Source organism: Harpia harpyja, chromosome 1, assembly GCF_026419915.1.
Source record: "Harpia harpyja isolate bHarHar1 chromosome 1, bHarHar1 primary haplotype, whole genome shotgun sequence".
NCBI classification, from domain to species: domain Eukaryota; kingdom Metazoa; phylum Chordata; class Aves; order Accipitriformes; family Accipitridae; genus Harpia; species Harpia harpyja.
In genome coordinates this window covers 87,886,461-87,902,029 of record NC_068940.1, presented here as the reverse complement: position 1 = coordinate 87,902,029, position 15,569 = coordinate 87,886,461, and positions in this window count along the sequence as shown.

Genomic DNA, 15,569 nt, shown 5'->3' with positions numbered 1-15,569 from the left:
TAGTGTTACAGCACAGCAATTTTAAAGCAATCAGATTAACTAAACCAAATATCATCAGACAGATCAGAGAAGATTAATTAGAAAGGAGTACCTGTGTCATATGCCAAACTAATGAAAGAAAGAGAAAATAAAAAATGTAAAAAAGACAATAAAATGGGCCAAGGTTGCCCTACGCAGCAAGCCTATCACCTGTGCAAGGGCTGTAAATAAGAATGAAACTTCCTAGTAACATGCATTTGCATGCATGCATGTTTGATTTTGATGGGTCTATTTGTCAAGTGAAATAGCCTGAGGAAAGCAGCTGTAAAAAGTACACAAAGTAAGTCACTGACAATATATATTTGTAATGATAAAAGCTAGTTTGAGTGCCAGCATTACTCTACACTTTAAAAGAGTTACTAGATATGAGCAGCAGGACAAATAGTCAGCTACAGTCTGACTTTTCTAATAAAAATAAGAAATGTTCTTCTGGACATGCTGTTATCAATGATATTTTCATAAGCAGCAATGCAAACCTTGCCGTATCAAAGCTATACTTATTTCCAGGATGGCTTTCCATTAATGAAAATTTTTCTTTTTTCTTCCTGTTCTAATAAATGAACTTCCTGACAGAACAGACATCTATAGTATAGCCTTTTTAATGTAAGATTTTGCCATGCAAAAGACTGAACTGCTGTTCGGTCTGGTATATTTAGCCTAGTTTAGGGTAATCACATGCATCACTATTGTCCATCCTGTCTCCTAACACTGTTTTCTTTTTTGGTCTGATTTCTTGGTAGTCACTTGCCAAAACTTTGATGAAAAATTTCCCTTTTATTTTCTGTTTTGTTGATATTTTCAGGTAGTTTCTTTTTTTTACTTTTTACCCTGACAAATCATATCTGTGTGCAATACAAAATTGTTTTTTATTTAGCATGCAAGCTGTGCAGGAATCATTCTTTTGCCATTTGAGTATGGCCAGCCATGAAAAGATAAAATGAGAACACATAATACTGAGTCTTATTAATGTTTGAAGACATTTACCAGTGAATTGCATAATTTCACTGCTACCTGAAGTCTTCAGATCAATATTGAAGCCTTTCTGAAAGGTAAGATCTAACTCAAACTGAAACTTTGAGATACAGTAACCATTTGGTAAGCTGCTTTCTCACTTGCTAGTCAGCAGGTCAGACTAGACTATCATAATAGCTTCTTGGCCGTAAGTCTATGAACCTATAAAAGTCTGCAAACTCCTTCACAACAACAGGTTCCAAAACAACAGGTTCTGAAGTTATGAAGAAAGAATTGAAGCTGAAGAATGTATATAAGCTGTGCCTAATTGCCTAGTCTAGACTTTAATTCATGGCACAGTTAAAGTTTTTACTTGGAAAATTTCTTGGTGATCTTTAAACTCCACAGACAACATCTCAGTTTTGTCATACAACACTTGCAGTTGGATATATCTCTGACCGCAAGTGGTAAATATTAGTATTTGACATATGTGAACTCTCTGCTTAGGAACCAAAATGTCATGAGGAAAGAATACTTGAGAGAACAAAAAGTTTGCATACGTTTACTCCATGTGGGTGGAGAATGGAATAAAAAGGAGAGAAACTGAAAATAAGCTTCCACTGCTCTGTGCTTACGGTGTCACACTTTCTGAACCCACTAGACAGCTCTTGAAAAACTGTATAATCAGGTCTCTTTTCCCTAATGGAAAAGCTGGGAATGGAAGAAGTGAAAATTGGTGTATTTTTATTGAATAAAAAGGAAGATGAACATGAAATAGATGAGGTAGAGCACAAAAAGAGAAGTGTGCATATAGACAATATGGCACACATGCTCATAGGGAGAGTGGCGTCTGAACTGTGATGAAATATCAAAACTTGCTGAAATTAAAAAAAAAAAAGAGTAGCTGGAAAACAATAGGAAGGACCAAACTGCAATTTTCATAAACTACTGAAAGAATTGAGGAAGCTGCAGGGCTGCCAAAACAATATGGAAGTTTGGTTTTCATTATTGGACTATCCACTGAAATTGGAGAGCTCACTGTAGTTTGTATTCTTTTTAACAGATAAATATCTGAGCTGATTCTCACTATGTGCAGTACTGAGTCAGACTCCAGAAGTTATTGTTATCCTGTGAGATTGATGGAGGTAAATGAAAAATAAAATAGCTCTTTGACAAGAATAAATGAGTGCCTGACAATTTATGACTTAACCTTAGATATAATGATACGATTCAGAATTTTTTAAAAAATCACATGTTCTGTTTTATGTTCTAAATCTTCCAAGGTGAATGCATCAGACCAAATTCATTCCCAGTTCAATCCACAGGCTTTCACTGGCTTACACCAGAGATGAATTAGCTTGGACCCAGCTTAAAGTCTTCCAGTTTCACAGGCTAAGGAAAATTTCCTGTCTCAAGAATGAGTGATTTTCTTGTATTCCCATCCTTAGAGCAGTAAATTCAATTTAGTGGTGGAAGTGGCATATAGAGAGTTAGGGATGGTGAGCTGTGAAAGCTCAGTGGGAATTCTGGTAGGGTGAGGAGATGGAAAGGGTCAAGAGGGCCCCGTGGGATAAAGGATAAGCGTTCAAGGTCAACCAGTCTTTTGGAGTGGTTAGGGTGAAGAAGTGTATTTCTTTCTTTTCCACAACCAGCCTGCTCTTTGGACATGTGAGAAACTCTGTATATGTGCTCCTCCTGCTTCTCCCCTTCTTGCCCCAGGTTGGGGACCCCACCCACAGACCACCACTTCAGCCTGCAACCTAATGCCTCCACTCCTTCACCAGTCTTCTTTGGATGCCATGGCTTCTGCAGCTGGGGAAAGTCTACTTTCAGCAGTAGCTGCTGCTCCACTCATCATAACTCCTCCTTGTGAGGCAGCAACCCTGATACCTAGCTAGGCCAAGGTGCTTGCTGTCCCGGCAGTCTGCTGAGCTGCCTTTGAGAAGCTTTAAGGGTAATATGGCTTTACAGAATCACAGAATCTTTTAGGTTGGAAAGGACTGCTTGAGATTATCTAGTCCAGCCACCCCTGCTTAGGGTCAGCTAAAGCAGGTTCCCCAGGACTGTGTCCAGTCTGGTTTTGAACATCTCTGTCAATGGAGGCAAACTGAATTATGAAAGGAAATTTCTTAACGTGACTTCATAATTATATGAGAGAACATGTCTGAGTTAAATGCTAGAGGAGATGGGACTCTGGAGAGCTGGTCAAACTTTAACACTCCCACAGACCTTCTATTTGACTTTGGGTTTAATTTTCTTATACATTTGTTTCCTAATCATGAACAGAATGGGAGATTACTTTCATTAACAAAAGATTTTATGTTGGTGGGGAAGGCAAGGGAGAAGTGAAAAATTTCATTTGTGGCCATCAGAGGCAAATTGGTATTCTTTAAATCAGCAGTAAAATCTTAGCTTCAACTCTATGAGCTCATCATTAACACATACAGAACCTCTACCAACTATGTTCCTATAGTTTCTTATATGTCAGAGTCATTCTTTACTTTTAGAAAGAACTTCTCACACTGTAATCAAGTGCCTGATAAAATTCTATGAATAGCAATTGAAAGCCCAAGATACAAATTGCATCTGCACAAAAACCCCCATACAATGTTCTTGAAAATCAAACTCATGAGCATGAAAGAATAATGGTATTTCAGAGAAAATGGATATCTTGCCTACCTTGATATGTTCTCTTTTAAGTGAGTTTACTGAAAGTACAAAACTGACAGCTATGGATAATGAATTCCCCTATTTCAGCCAGCCAGCCAGGCTAAGCACAGGCTAAACAAGTTAAGCCTGATGAGATAATGCAGCTCAAATGACCACGTCAAATGATAAAATGCACTTTGGTCTTTAGGAATTAAGACATGTAGGTCCTACTCATAACACCTCATAAGCAAAGTGTAACATATTGCATTAGAAATCTAGGCTTTTTGAAGGTCTCAGTTTCAGGTTTTCTCTCTTGGGCACCTGGAGCCTTTGCAAACTCTCACCTTGGGCTTTGAACAATGCATCCTGAGTAGTGGGTTTCAATTGCAAGAATATTTTGGCTGCTATGAAATCAGAAATTTCAGAATCAGGAACAAAGAAAAATATACTGGCTGGTGGTGCTACAGGAGATTAAAGAAATGTAATTGCCCTCTTTCTGCACAGCCTGTAAGAGAGGATGTTCTGGTGTCAAGATCCAGACTGGACAGACCAGGGAGTCATGTTTAATTCAAAATTCCCTCGGGCTAAATTAAGGTGAAACGACACCAAACGATCAGTTAAAGATTTTATTCATGACAGAAGCAAACTGAACTGGGGAGGCGTAGTAGTAGGTGGCAGGGTTTCTCACAACAGGAACTGGCATAAGATTACTTCTGTAAACCGTGTAACCCAGGGTAACCATATACATCGATTCAGGGAATAAGGAGATCCCTCCCATTGAGTCACGAGGTTCAGAGCAGACCCCCTTGCTTTCTAGACTCCTCCTCAGAGAAGGGCCTGAGGTGGCTGGATCTACTCTTAGTCTCAGACTTGGTCAACGGTTTATGTCTTGAAACAGATGAGGTGTAGGGATTGTGGAAAAGGAAAAGGAAAGAAAGAAGAAGACAGAGAGAAAAAAGGAAGAGAGAAAGATTTCACCAGTCCTGGGTCCAGCGTTTGTTCAGTCAGCCCAGGGGTTCAGTTCCGGTGGGCTTGCGCACCTGGGGCTTCAGTTTGTGTCCCTTTATCATCCTTGCCCCTCCTTTCGGCGGGCACTTGAACTTATTAGGCTAATGAGCAGTTTGTGAGCCTTTGGGCCTGGGGGTCTTTTGGGGAGTAACTTCTCCTTCACTGCAGACCGTGGCCGCTGTTTGATCTTTGTATCAGAACAGCTTATCAGAACTGGGAGCTGCGCACCCTCCAGCATGCCCTCCCCCTCCTGTTGCTGATGTCTGAGCTGATGGGCTTTTCACCTTGGCTCCTTGCTGTGCAGGGTTTGTCTTTAAGCAGAACTTGCCCCACCACAATGTTTGAGTCATTAACTCTTTCAGTCTCTCACATCTGGTGGTTGTTGCTCTGATTTTGAACTCAGATTTAGACAAGAAGGTGAGTTTTCAAACCCCAAAGTGATGTGCCCTAGCAGTCCAGTTGGTTACCTTTCTCTGCCTATTTGATTTGGTCTTTTGGAAAGCTAGGGCAGATGGGTCCTCTGTCATCTGCTGGCTTTCACGGATCACGCACTGACACTGCTTGTTGCCAGTTGTCTCCCCCTCAACTTGAACGTTGCAGAACAACGTGGCTCTAAGATTTTACCCCGAGTGGCTTTGTGCAACAGTTGACATTTAACTTACAATTTTCCCAATCTTGTTTTTTGTAAGTAAATGGTCTGAGCAAGTAAATCCTTAAATAAGGCTTAGATCCAGAAGACCTGGAGCATTAAAATCCATCACCATTTAAATCCAGAGCCATATACCCATTGCCTCTAGTACTGAAGAAACAAGACCTTCTGTGTAAGATGACAGTTGTATTCAGGCTTCTAGGGGACATCTCCCCTTAACTATATGTAAAATCTTTGGTTTTGAGTAATAGATACTTCAGATTTCCCTTTAAAGTAGGTACCAAGCATAAATAATCAGCGATAATCAAGTATTAGTTTTTCTCTACCAGCCTTCACAAGAGGACTAATGGTAGAGTAGTTGAATAAAATATTTTGATTGAAATCTGAAGGCTTCCCAGGGATTTTAGATGCCATTAATGTAATTTCGTTGTGGGAGGAAAGAGGAAGAAAAGGCTCCCCAAGTATTTTTTTTTTTTTTGGCAAAACTGGAAGGCAGGTTTATGAATAGCAAAAAATCTTGTATGGGAGAATACTGGAAAATACTACAGACAAGTGGTAAGTTTTATGTGTAATAGGAGATACTGAAGTTTCACCTTGCTTTTTAATGCAGGCTCAAAGTCACTAATTCTAAAGCAAATGTGAGCTCTGACTGTCTCTAGACAATATGCTGCCATTGGAAAGATTTCCATTGCCTGTTAAAAGAAGTTTGTTGCCACAACTGTATCCAAACTGAGTACTCGGTACCACTTAGTTCACCCATCTATAAATCAATCGAGGTCACACTAATTCTTGCAATCATTTTCTTCAAGCTGCATTCAAGCCATTTTTGGCTTTTAGGAGAGTAAAAAACCTGTAGTTAAGGCAATATAAGTTTTTAGTTTGCCCCCAAGTATAGCTAAAATTGAAAAGTTTTGGTTTATTTGTGTCTAAAGCAGCGGCCTTAATCAAAGATCATAGGTAATATGTAATGAGGTTTGCTACCATGACTCAGGTGTAGGAAATTGCCCTTGTTATAGACCATTTTGATAGGGAGAATGTGCTATGATGTTGCCTACATCTGTCTGTCTACTCTAGATTGTTGCCCAGGGGCTACTAAAGGTGAGGGATGGCTAGCTTGAACATTACGCTGATTCGTTTTGTGCTGTTTTCTTCTTCTAAGATGTTGACGGTTCTTAATTTCATGCTAAATCATCAAGCATTTGGCTGTAACAGACATTTATACCAAACTATACCTGTGTTATCAGCAATCACATTAATTGGAATGTAATAGCAGTGTATAATCTGGACAGGCTATAAACAAGGCTCAATGACATAAGTGTTTGCACATTTCAGATCATTACCCACACACTCTGGTTTTGCCTTCTGCGCAAGAAGTGACTGACTGCACTTCCTGGACTTCTCTGGAAACTCAGCATACATCAGGATGTATGAATGTGTGGAGCACCTGAGGGAGAAGAAAGGAACAACACCGTAGTGCAAAGAAAATCCCCTGACATTCTGGAAGAGTTATAAATGTGTGTGTGAAGGACATTTGGAAATAAAATAACCTTGGCTACCATTTTCACAGTCATGTAGGTATTTCCAGAAGAAGAATAGCGATGAGTATGGGAACAATGATGAGCTAGAATGACAAAGTGTCAATAAACCCCTCAAATTTGGCTCTTTAAAGGTCAGAAACTTTTTAACATTAGAACATTGAAGGACTGGAAAATAATACAGCGCACACACACTATAAATCTTCTAGCAGAAGCCTGCAGAACGCTATAAAAAAAATCACTATTACAACATACATATGATTAAATTTCAATGAATCATTATTTTATAGTGGCCATGACATGAAATCTCCATCTTCCTCTGAAATAGCCTTCATTCCGTCAGTGTAACAATCAAGACTGCCTTGCTTTGGCAGCTGTAGCTTTATATATAACATACCTAAACAACATATCCAAAGTTTTTAGAGCTAGAAGTAATTTTGATTTTGTTTTTTAAGTGACTAGCTCAAGCTTTGGATTCATCCTACAATTTATTGGTTTTCAATATGGCACCAAGGCTTTAAACACAATTCTGGGAAACTCCAAAAAACTGTAATGAAGACTCTTATGGCTCTATGAGCTTTAACTTCTTCTGGCTGGAGGTATAACTTGTTATCTAGCAACAGTGCTAAACTTTCCTACATCAGGAATTTTTGCATGCCAGTTGACTTCTATTTTTCCTGTGCTAAATCCATAGTTATACATATTGCAATTAATAATACTCCCATGGTGTTGGTAACCGGCTCTTTGCAAAATAATGGAGGCTGATCATACATACTGTAAATAACATTAGTTACATGCAGTGTATGAGATATATGTAACATGCATTACAGACCTAATGTAGGAAGTGACTGTTTTTCTAACCAAATAAAAAATTAATTGCATCGTCCTATTTGGCTACAAAAAAAAGTTTAATAAATCTATGAAAGATAAAACCATTACATTCATAGCACAGGAGAGTGAAGGGGGAAAGGATTATTGCATTACTGGCCTCTTGGAATGGGATTTAGGGACTACAGTCCATTTTCTGATTTCAACACTGACTTTTGACGTCACCTGGGACAACTACTTGTAATGTCTGTGCCTAGCATCTTTTTTTGTCTCCCAAAGATGATCGGCACCAAGCTAAATTGACTTATATTTTTAGGGGCTCTGTTATAACACTTTAAATGTATTTTGGTACTCAGGGTAACAATAACTACATAAGTACATACAGCAGGAATAATAATAATAATAATAATAATAACAACAACAACAACAACAACAACAATAATAATAACCAGTGTGAGAAAATCTGCACTGCCTCCTCTTGATAACATGGCCCAGATGACAACAGATGATCTGGTAGGTATGTGAATGTAAACCTTGTATGTGAATAGAATATGAAAACTTGTCTGTTCTGAGAGGATGTTTGCCCTAAACCTGATAACAAACAGGAAACTAACAATGACAAAGTTTGCTTAAGGCTCCCTTACCCTGATTGAACAGTAACCTGGGCATTATGAAGACATTGTCCAGAAAAAAGGTGTCATCTTGAAAAGAAGCATGGACAGTACTGGGTGCAAATGGGAGGGACTCACACCTTGGGGATTAGCTATAGAAGGGTGTTAGAAATTTGGTGTTCATTAACATTTTGTGTGTGTCTGGTGTTATTGTTTATTTGGTTTATTGCTGATTCTGTATCCTGAATGTGTAGTTCAGGATAACTACACATTTGCTGGGTAATTACGTGTCATTAGAAAATCCATAAACTGCTTCCATCCCACTTCCCACTGCTTCCCTGTATCATACCCAGTGTTATTTATGGTCTTGACCCTTACAACTAAAAAAATTGGAAAAGACACAGTAGGCTCAAACAAAAGAATAAAAAAGCTTAAAAATCAAAATGAAAGGGGTAAGATTTCTTCTGTAAGTTGTAATTAATTGCACTTGCACAGTTAAGATAACCTGTTGGCAGAGATTACTGTAAAACTTCTTTTTGCTAGCTGGGATATGCCACCAACTAGCAGTCAGGAGAGCACAAGACCTGTTTTGCATCTGACGTGGAATTTTTATGCCAATTTAGTTTCTTAGAGTATGAACCAGTGATAGGGGAAAATTAACAAAGTAGTAACTTTGATATAATATTTATATGGAAATTTTTGTCTGACATGATTTTGTTCCATTGTACTAGTTCTTCTATAAACACAAAAGCAAAAAGCCACTTCCCTGAGCAAGATGCTTTGTGCTAGGCTTTTTGCACGTATAAGCACAGAACTTGCACATACCTGGGGTGAGGAGTGCTGTGGTGGTTTGGCTTCTGCCCTGAGTTTGGTCTGCCGTCAGGTCTGAATGTAATGTGAGTATGCACGCTGTGGCAGTCCCTCTGACATTCAGTATAGGCTATAGTATTGCCTGGAGTTCCTTATACAAGAGCTCTGCTTTCCAGCTGCAGTTGGAAACCTGTACCTTTATGGTGATGTTGGGGACAGTACATGGGGTTGCTGAGGCACAATTGTTCCACTGTTGGGAAGCCTTCTCACCAGCAACAGGATCTGATGGAGCTGTATGGCTTTGGGAGTGTAGTTTCTCTACGTGATGCCGTCAAACGATGGACATACCAGTTCAGAGGGAGTTGCATTGCCAGTGTCTATCACCATACTCCTGAGGTGTGAAATGCCTTCGAAGTGCACTGTATCCTTCAATTTAAAAAAAAAAAAAAAAAAAATTTCATGTGAAGATGGGATACCTAAGAGAAAAACATGGATTAGTGATAACCATAACCGATTTTGGACAGACTAACGTGACTGGGCTCACTTGAGAGGTGTTTGTTGTACATTAGCCACAGATATGTAGGAGGTACACCAGCTAGTTTAGTGGTCCTTTGTAGTTTCAGACTTGATGTGATGGTGAGAACAAAGAGGCAGGGCATAAATCACTGACAAAAGTATTTGCGTACTAATTCTTTTGTTTTGTTGGGTGTGAACTTGCATCAAAACTGAAAGCTGTGACATTGGTTTTTTTTCCACTCTCAAGATTTAGCAAGAACTTTTGAAAAATGTTCCATAAAATAATAGGAATTAGGGGCATTTCTATCATAGCAATTACAAATTTTATCTTTTCTGGACGAGCTGAAGCTTTGATTTTGTTTGGGGGAGCTGGAATGAGTGAAGACCTATGGTAGGAAGAATAACTAAAAATCATCAATATGTCTGCAATAGCTCAATTACAGTAACCATGAAATACCCTTGAGAGAAAAGCCAAATTTCCTGAGATGAACAATCTATAGCGATCACAAAAAGGCCTACTACGCCCCAAGCTCAATCACAGCTAGTGGTAATAGCAAGAAGGACTGAGAGTGTTTGTGTCCACTAATGGCTGTGGCTAGAAAAATGAATTGCACTAGAGCTGAAAGGTGTGCGTGGGGGCAAATATAATGTAGTATATTTATTTACATTGCAATTGTGTCCCTCTCATGCGTTTTTGTATTGGAAGGAGAAGAACAGATGACAACTTTTGTTTTATACCCAGACCAAATTCTACATTGATACACATGTATTTTTTTGTGTTACCTACCAGTAAACCCAATGTTGTGAAGAGCTAAGCACCTACTGGGTGCACCTACAAGCACATACTTGTGTGGGAATCTGGGGTACTCAACTTGTTGTATGTTCTGGGCCTCATATAGTTCTCAACTAAGTAATGGATCTTCTATTATAGGGTAGTTATAGCAAACCTGGCAGTTTTAAAAGACATGACACTAAAAGCCCCATGACTTTAGCCACCTGAGAATTGCAATATATAATCACCATGAAATGCTCAGCCTGAAATGTCTGCTTATAATAAAAGTGAATAGACAAAATAGGAGAAGTTATAGTTCTACACAGTTATTAGACTTTATAGATGCAAGTGGTGAATTTTATGAATCAGATCATCAAGACATTTCAGTTACTTCCACTTGTCTGAAAACCTTATTAACACTGTGTCATGGTTTAAACCCAGCCAGCAACTAAACACCACGCAGCTGCTCACTCACTCCCCCCCCCCAGTGGGATGGGGGAGAAAATCAGGAAAAGAAGCAAAACCCGTGGGTTGAGATAAGAACCGTTTAATAGAACAGAAAAGAAGAAACTAAAAATGATAATGATAACACTAATAAAATGACAACAGCAATAATGAAAGGATTGGAAAGTACAAATGATGCGCAGTGCAATTGCTCACCACCCGCTGACCGACACCCAGCCAGTCCCCGAGTGGCGAATCCCTGCCCCACCTTTCCAGTTCCTATACTAGATGGGACGTCACATGGTATGGAATACACCGTTGGCCACTTTGGGTCAGGTGCCCTGGCTGTGTCCTGTGCCAACTTCTTGTGCCCCTCCAGCTTTCTCGCTGGCTGGGCATGAGAAGCTGAAAAATCCTTGACTTTAGACTAAACACTACTGAGCAACAACTGAAAACATCAGTGTTATCAACATTCTTCACATACTGAACTCAAAACATAGCACTGTACCAGCTACTAGGAAGACAGTTAACTCTATCCCAGCTGAAACCAGGACACAGTGTATAATGCTTTTCTTGTCACTTTTATTGTTTTAAGTAAGGCTGGATCATGATAAGGTCTTGTGTAGAAATGACCCCTTCTTATTCAATAGATTTGATTCCCTGTTTAGGTCATCTATGTATTAAAATATATGGTTAAGTAGGATGGGTTTGTAATAATCCGTTTGCTCCAGGCAGCACAATTTGCCAAGGCAGTAAAAGTGAGTGAGCTGGACTGTACCCCTGCTCACACCTCATCAGCAGACTGTTTCCTGCAGCCCAGTTCCTGGACGAGTGTTAGATGTGAGCAAATCCACTGAGGGCAATCAAAATGCACAGGTATTAATCAAGGCAGAAAAGGAAAACAGCCTGCCCAGACCTCTGACATCTGCGTTTAGCCTTATATGACCTGTATTACTGGGGCTGATGTATAGGGAGGAAAACATTCATATCGACCTTCAAGGCCCAGCAATGATTTTTCCAGGCTAATACTTAGTCAAAGATACAATTAGGTTCATATCCTATAAAACAAAATAATTATGTTTGGAATTACCAGGGACAAAAGATATAGATACTCACAATGACTCTTACCAGACACTTTGTACTATGACTCTATATTAGTTCAGGATGATAATTTCTGAAAACAATTTTATTGATTTTTTTTCCTGTCAAGTTACTGGTTCTGAGCCTCAGCTGTGTGGATGACCACATCTCATTTGAAGTCAGCAACATAACTGATGGTCATATTCATCCATGGTGAATTTGGCCTGGTATGCTGCTGCACTTTTTTGGGGAAATAGTTTAAGATATACCTCAAAGGTTTCCATCAGAAAGCCAAATAATGCCAGGCTGGGAGTCCACAAAGTTTTATTAGAGGGTATTTTGGTGCTTTCCTTTCACATGTAACCAGCACTAGTAAGACACAAAGAAATGGAATTTTATGTATCATATATTTGTTTAATATAGGATTTAAAAAAAAGAGACTAATGCATAACACTTTTGGCAGCCTTGGTGTAACAAGGAAAAAAAGTCAGAAATTAAATGGACGGAAGAATATAAATGCAACACTGCTTCATTCATATACAGAGAAAAAAAAATTTCTGGTATGATAGCTGGCCTCTCTGTCAAAAGATGAAAGGATTTGATTATAATATGTAAAAGAGCATGTATAATTTTTATTAATGTATTTTAAATTAGTAGACTTAAAAGTTCGTTTACTTTTTTTTTTTTTTTTTACAGAAGTTTTTACAGAGTTCAAGAGCTTACACTGAATTCCTCTCAGATAAATTTCTTCTCTTGTGTTCCATTTAACTAAAGTGAGAGATTCCATTTTATGGTAAACTAACTTAGAAATTTATTTAGCTATCTGTAAGTCCATAAATGAACCCAGCATTTTCTTTGCCCTATTTCTTATTAATCTATATGCCAGATGCATTATCTCACTTCGAGTTCCATTGAAATGAGAAAGAGGATTACTTTTTTTAATTCTCGTTTGCCATCAGTGCAGCAGTCCTGGAGCATTAGAAGTCCATCTCTCCATTTAGTTTTTGTAGTCTGATTATTGCCCACTGTTTGGAAACAACTTTTGCAATACCCAGGGCTGCAATATTGATCCCCATTCAGGTATTTAACTAGCCTATCTTGGACTCAATTAGTGTTTTTTGACATAATTAAATTGGCAACACTGAGTTTTGAATTTCATTTCAGAGCAGTGGAAATAAAATGACTTTTGCTGCTCAATATTAGGAAAATCTTGCAAGGAAAGGCTAGCTCTCTTTTTTGTGTTGAGATAAAAGACTAACCCTTGGACTACAATGTTTGGAAACAGAGTTGCTTGAGTCATTAACAATAAAATGCATTGCCAATAGGTCTTGAAAGCCTGGCTCTGTTTGTAGCCAGTACTTCAGGATTCCTCCCAGGGTTGTTGTCCTGTACAGAGACAACATCTCATTACTTTCTGGCACATCTGGAAGGATGGAAATGGAGGATGCTCAGATTTTCTGTTGCTGTTCAAATTACACTTGGATTTTTGAGTCTGATACTGAATCAGACGCTGCTTTCTCTTGGTGTTTCTACCCACATTTCTCTTGTGTGCATTTACGTGCCTGTACTCCCACTTTGATGTGCTCACCTCCTGCAAGGAAAATAAAACTTCTAAAGCCTTGGAGCTCTTGTTAGCGCTCCAGAAATAAGGTTGTACTTTGGAGTCTGTAGTGCTGTCCCCATAAAAGCAGAGGAAAGAAGATAAGCTTGAGCACTGGAAAGGTCAGGCTTTGTAGTAGAAATCTTATACCTATAAAGGACTTGGTTACAGCTGCTGCGTGCTAACAGGTGAGCAGGTAGGAGCTTCTTTTGCCCATGTTTCAATTCAGATAGACATGAGCTAGCTGGGTACGTAATGCAGGGTATCTGTGATATTACTGGGCTGAGGCTGTGCTGACTTGGTTTTAGGAGGTTGGTTGTGTAACATCCGTATAATGACACAGAGTTTGACCCCTCCTTAAGAGGAGTTACAGGGCCCTCATTACAATTCAGGTTTAAGAATAAGGATTTTTAAAATAAATGACTCTGATTTCTTTCCTGTGTGCATTTTATATTGTTTTCTGGAGGTTTTGAAGTACTTCAGGTGCAGAAACAACTTGTAATTTTGGCTTCACTTGTGTCGTTGTCCACTCAGCCCTACTAAGAAGGCTAAGTGTATGTGTACTTTCACGTTGGGAATTTTATCAAATTGAAAATTTCTGTGCTAGTTAACATTGAAGCAAGAGTCAGAGAAAAGAAACAGTTAAGTAGGCAGGAAATTCACCTGCACCTCTTTTTACCAGAAAAGCAACATTTTGTTGTGCTTGTTTTGTGCATGGTTGCTCTGCTTCCCGTTGGTCTCTTTTTCCACTGTTATGCCAACAGGGTTGATACTGGAAACACACTTCAGGGATGCAAGCCTTTCCAAGGTCAATCCTGACTGCTAGCAACAGGAACCGGAGTTTGCATGACCATTTATCATTGGGTTCCTGAGGCCAGTGATGAAGTGGGGAATGCTTCATTTCCACCAGTAAAACCACCATCACCACTAGAAATGACTGTGTGTGGGAAGAGCACGTTATACCTTCTGGGTTTCTGTCTCCATTGCAACAAGAGCAGAGGTAGATAATGGCCTCAGGGGTGCCGTACCCTTGAGGCAGGCGAGCTGGTGGCACGCGTCCCCTCCTCCTGAAGCCCAGCCTCTTGCCTTTGCCCATGCCTATGACCAGCTGTCAGCTGCTTCCCCGGCCAGGCTCCCAGTGAACACTTCACCAACTGGCTGTCATTATGAGGATGCGCTCATTTCCACAGCAACCTGCTCCCTCCTTGATGTCTGTGTGGGCAGGCGTCAGACCAGAAAATTCCCTGTGTAAGCTGGATTTCTGTTTTCCCTTTTAATGCAATTACATGTGTTTCCGTGCAGGGATCTTTATTGGTTGCTGGCAATGTTTTCCTGCCAAAGTCATATATGAGCATAACACAAATGATCATCCTAAGTAATGTTGTGTATTGCATTACATAACCCCTTAAAAGAAAAAAAGAGCAACAGCTAAAGCAGCACTTATATTTATGAGTGGTATTTCATGGCATTAGTTCCATTTAGGCTGTAAATGCTTCTCTGACACAGATGCTTAATCTGCTCTTTATTTTCAAGAATGCCATGCTAATGTCACCCAATAATTCTCATTTCAAATCTACCAGCACACCCTCCCCCAGCCCTTTGGCTAATCACTGTGTTAAAAATTTTCTCACACATCTTTCCTTTCAAGTGATGTAATGAATTAGCTGAGGGGTTTTTTGTTATGTTTTGGTTGGGGGTTTTTTTGGAAGTGGTGGGCTACAATAGGACTGGCTGCTGTGTAGCAGCAGAGGAGAAGCCATCCTGCAGGTTACAATAGCTGATGTATTTGCTCTAAAGGAAGAAGGCAGCAGATAGCACAGCATCTAAGTTGGTTTGGGTATTTGTAACTTTCAATATGGTGGCTGGGCATATCATTAAGCCTTCCTCTTTCTCTGCAGGTGTGCGTCCCTTTGCCTCCCTAGGAGGTGCCAGTCAGCTGAAGCACCCTATTTTTGGGCTCTTCAGTAAGCAATGACTCTTAAGGGTTTCATATTCCAATTTAATGTCAGTAGGAGAGAACTAAATATTTGCCATGGAAACAGACATTTTTGGATCTAGCTTTTCCAGGATGCTCTTC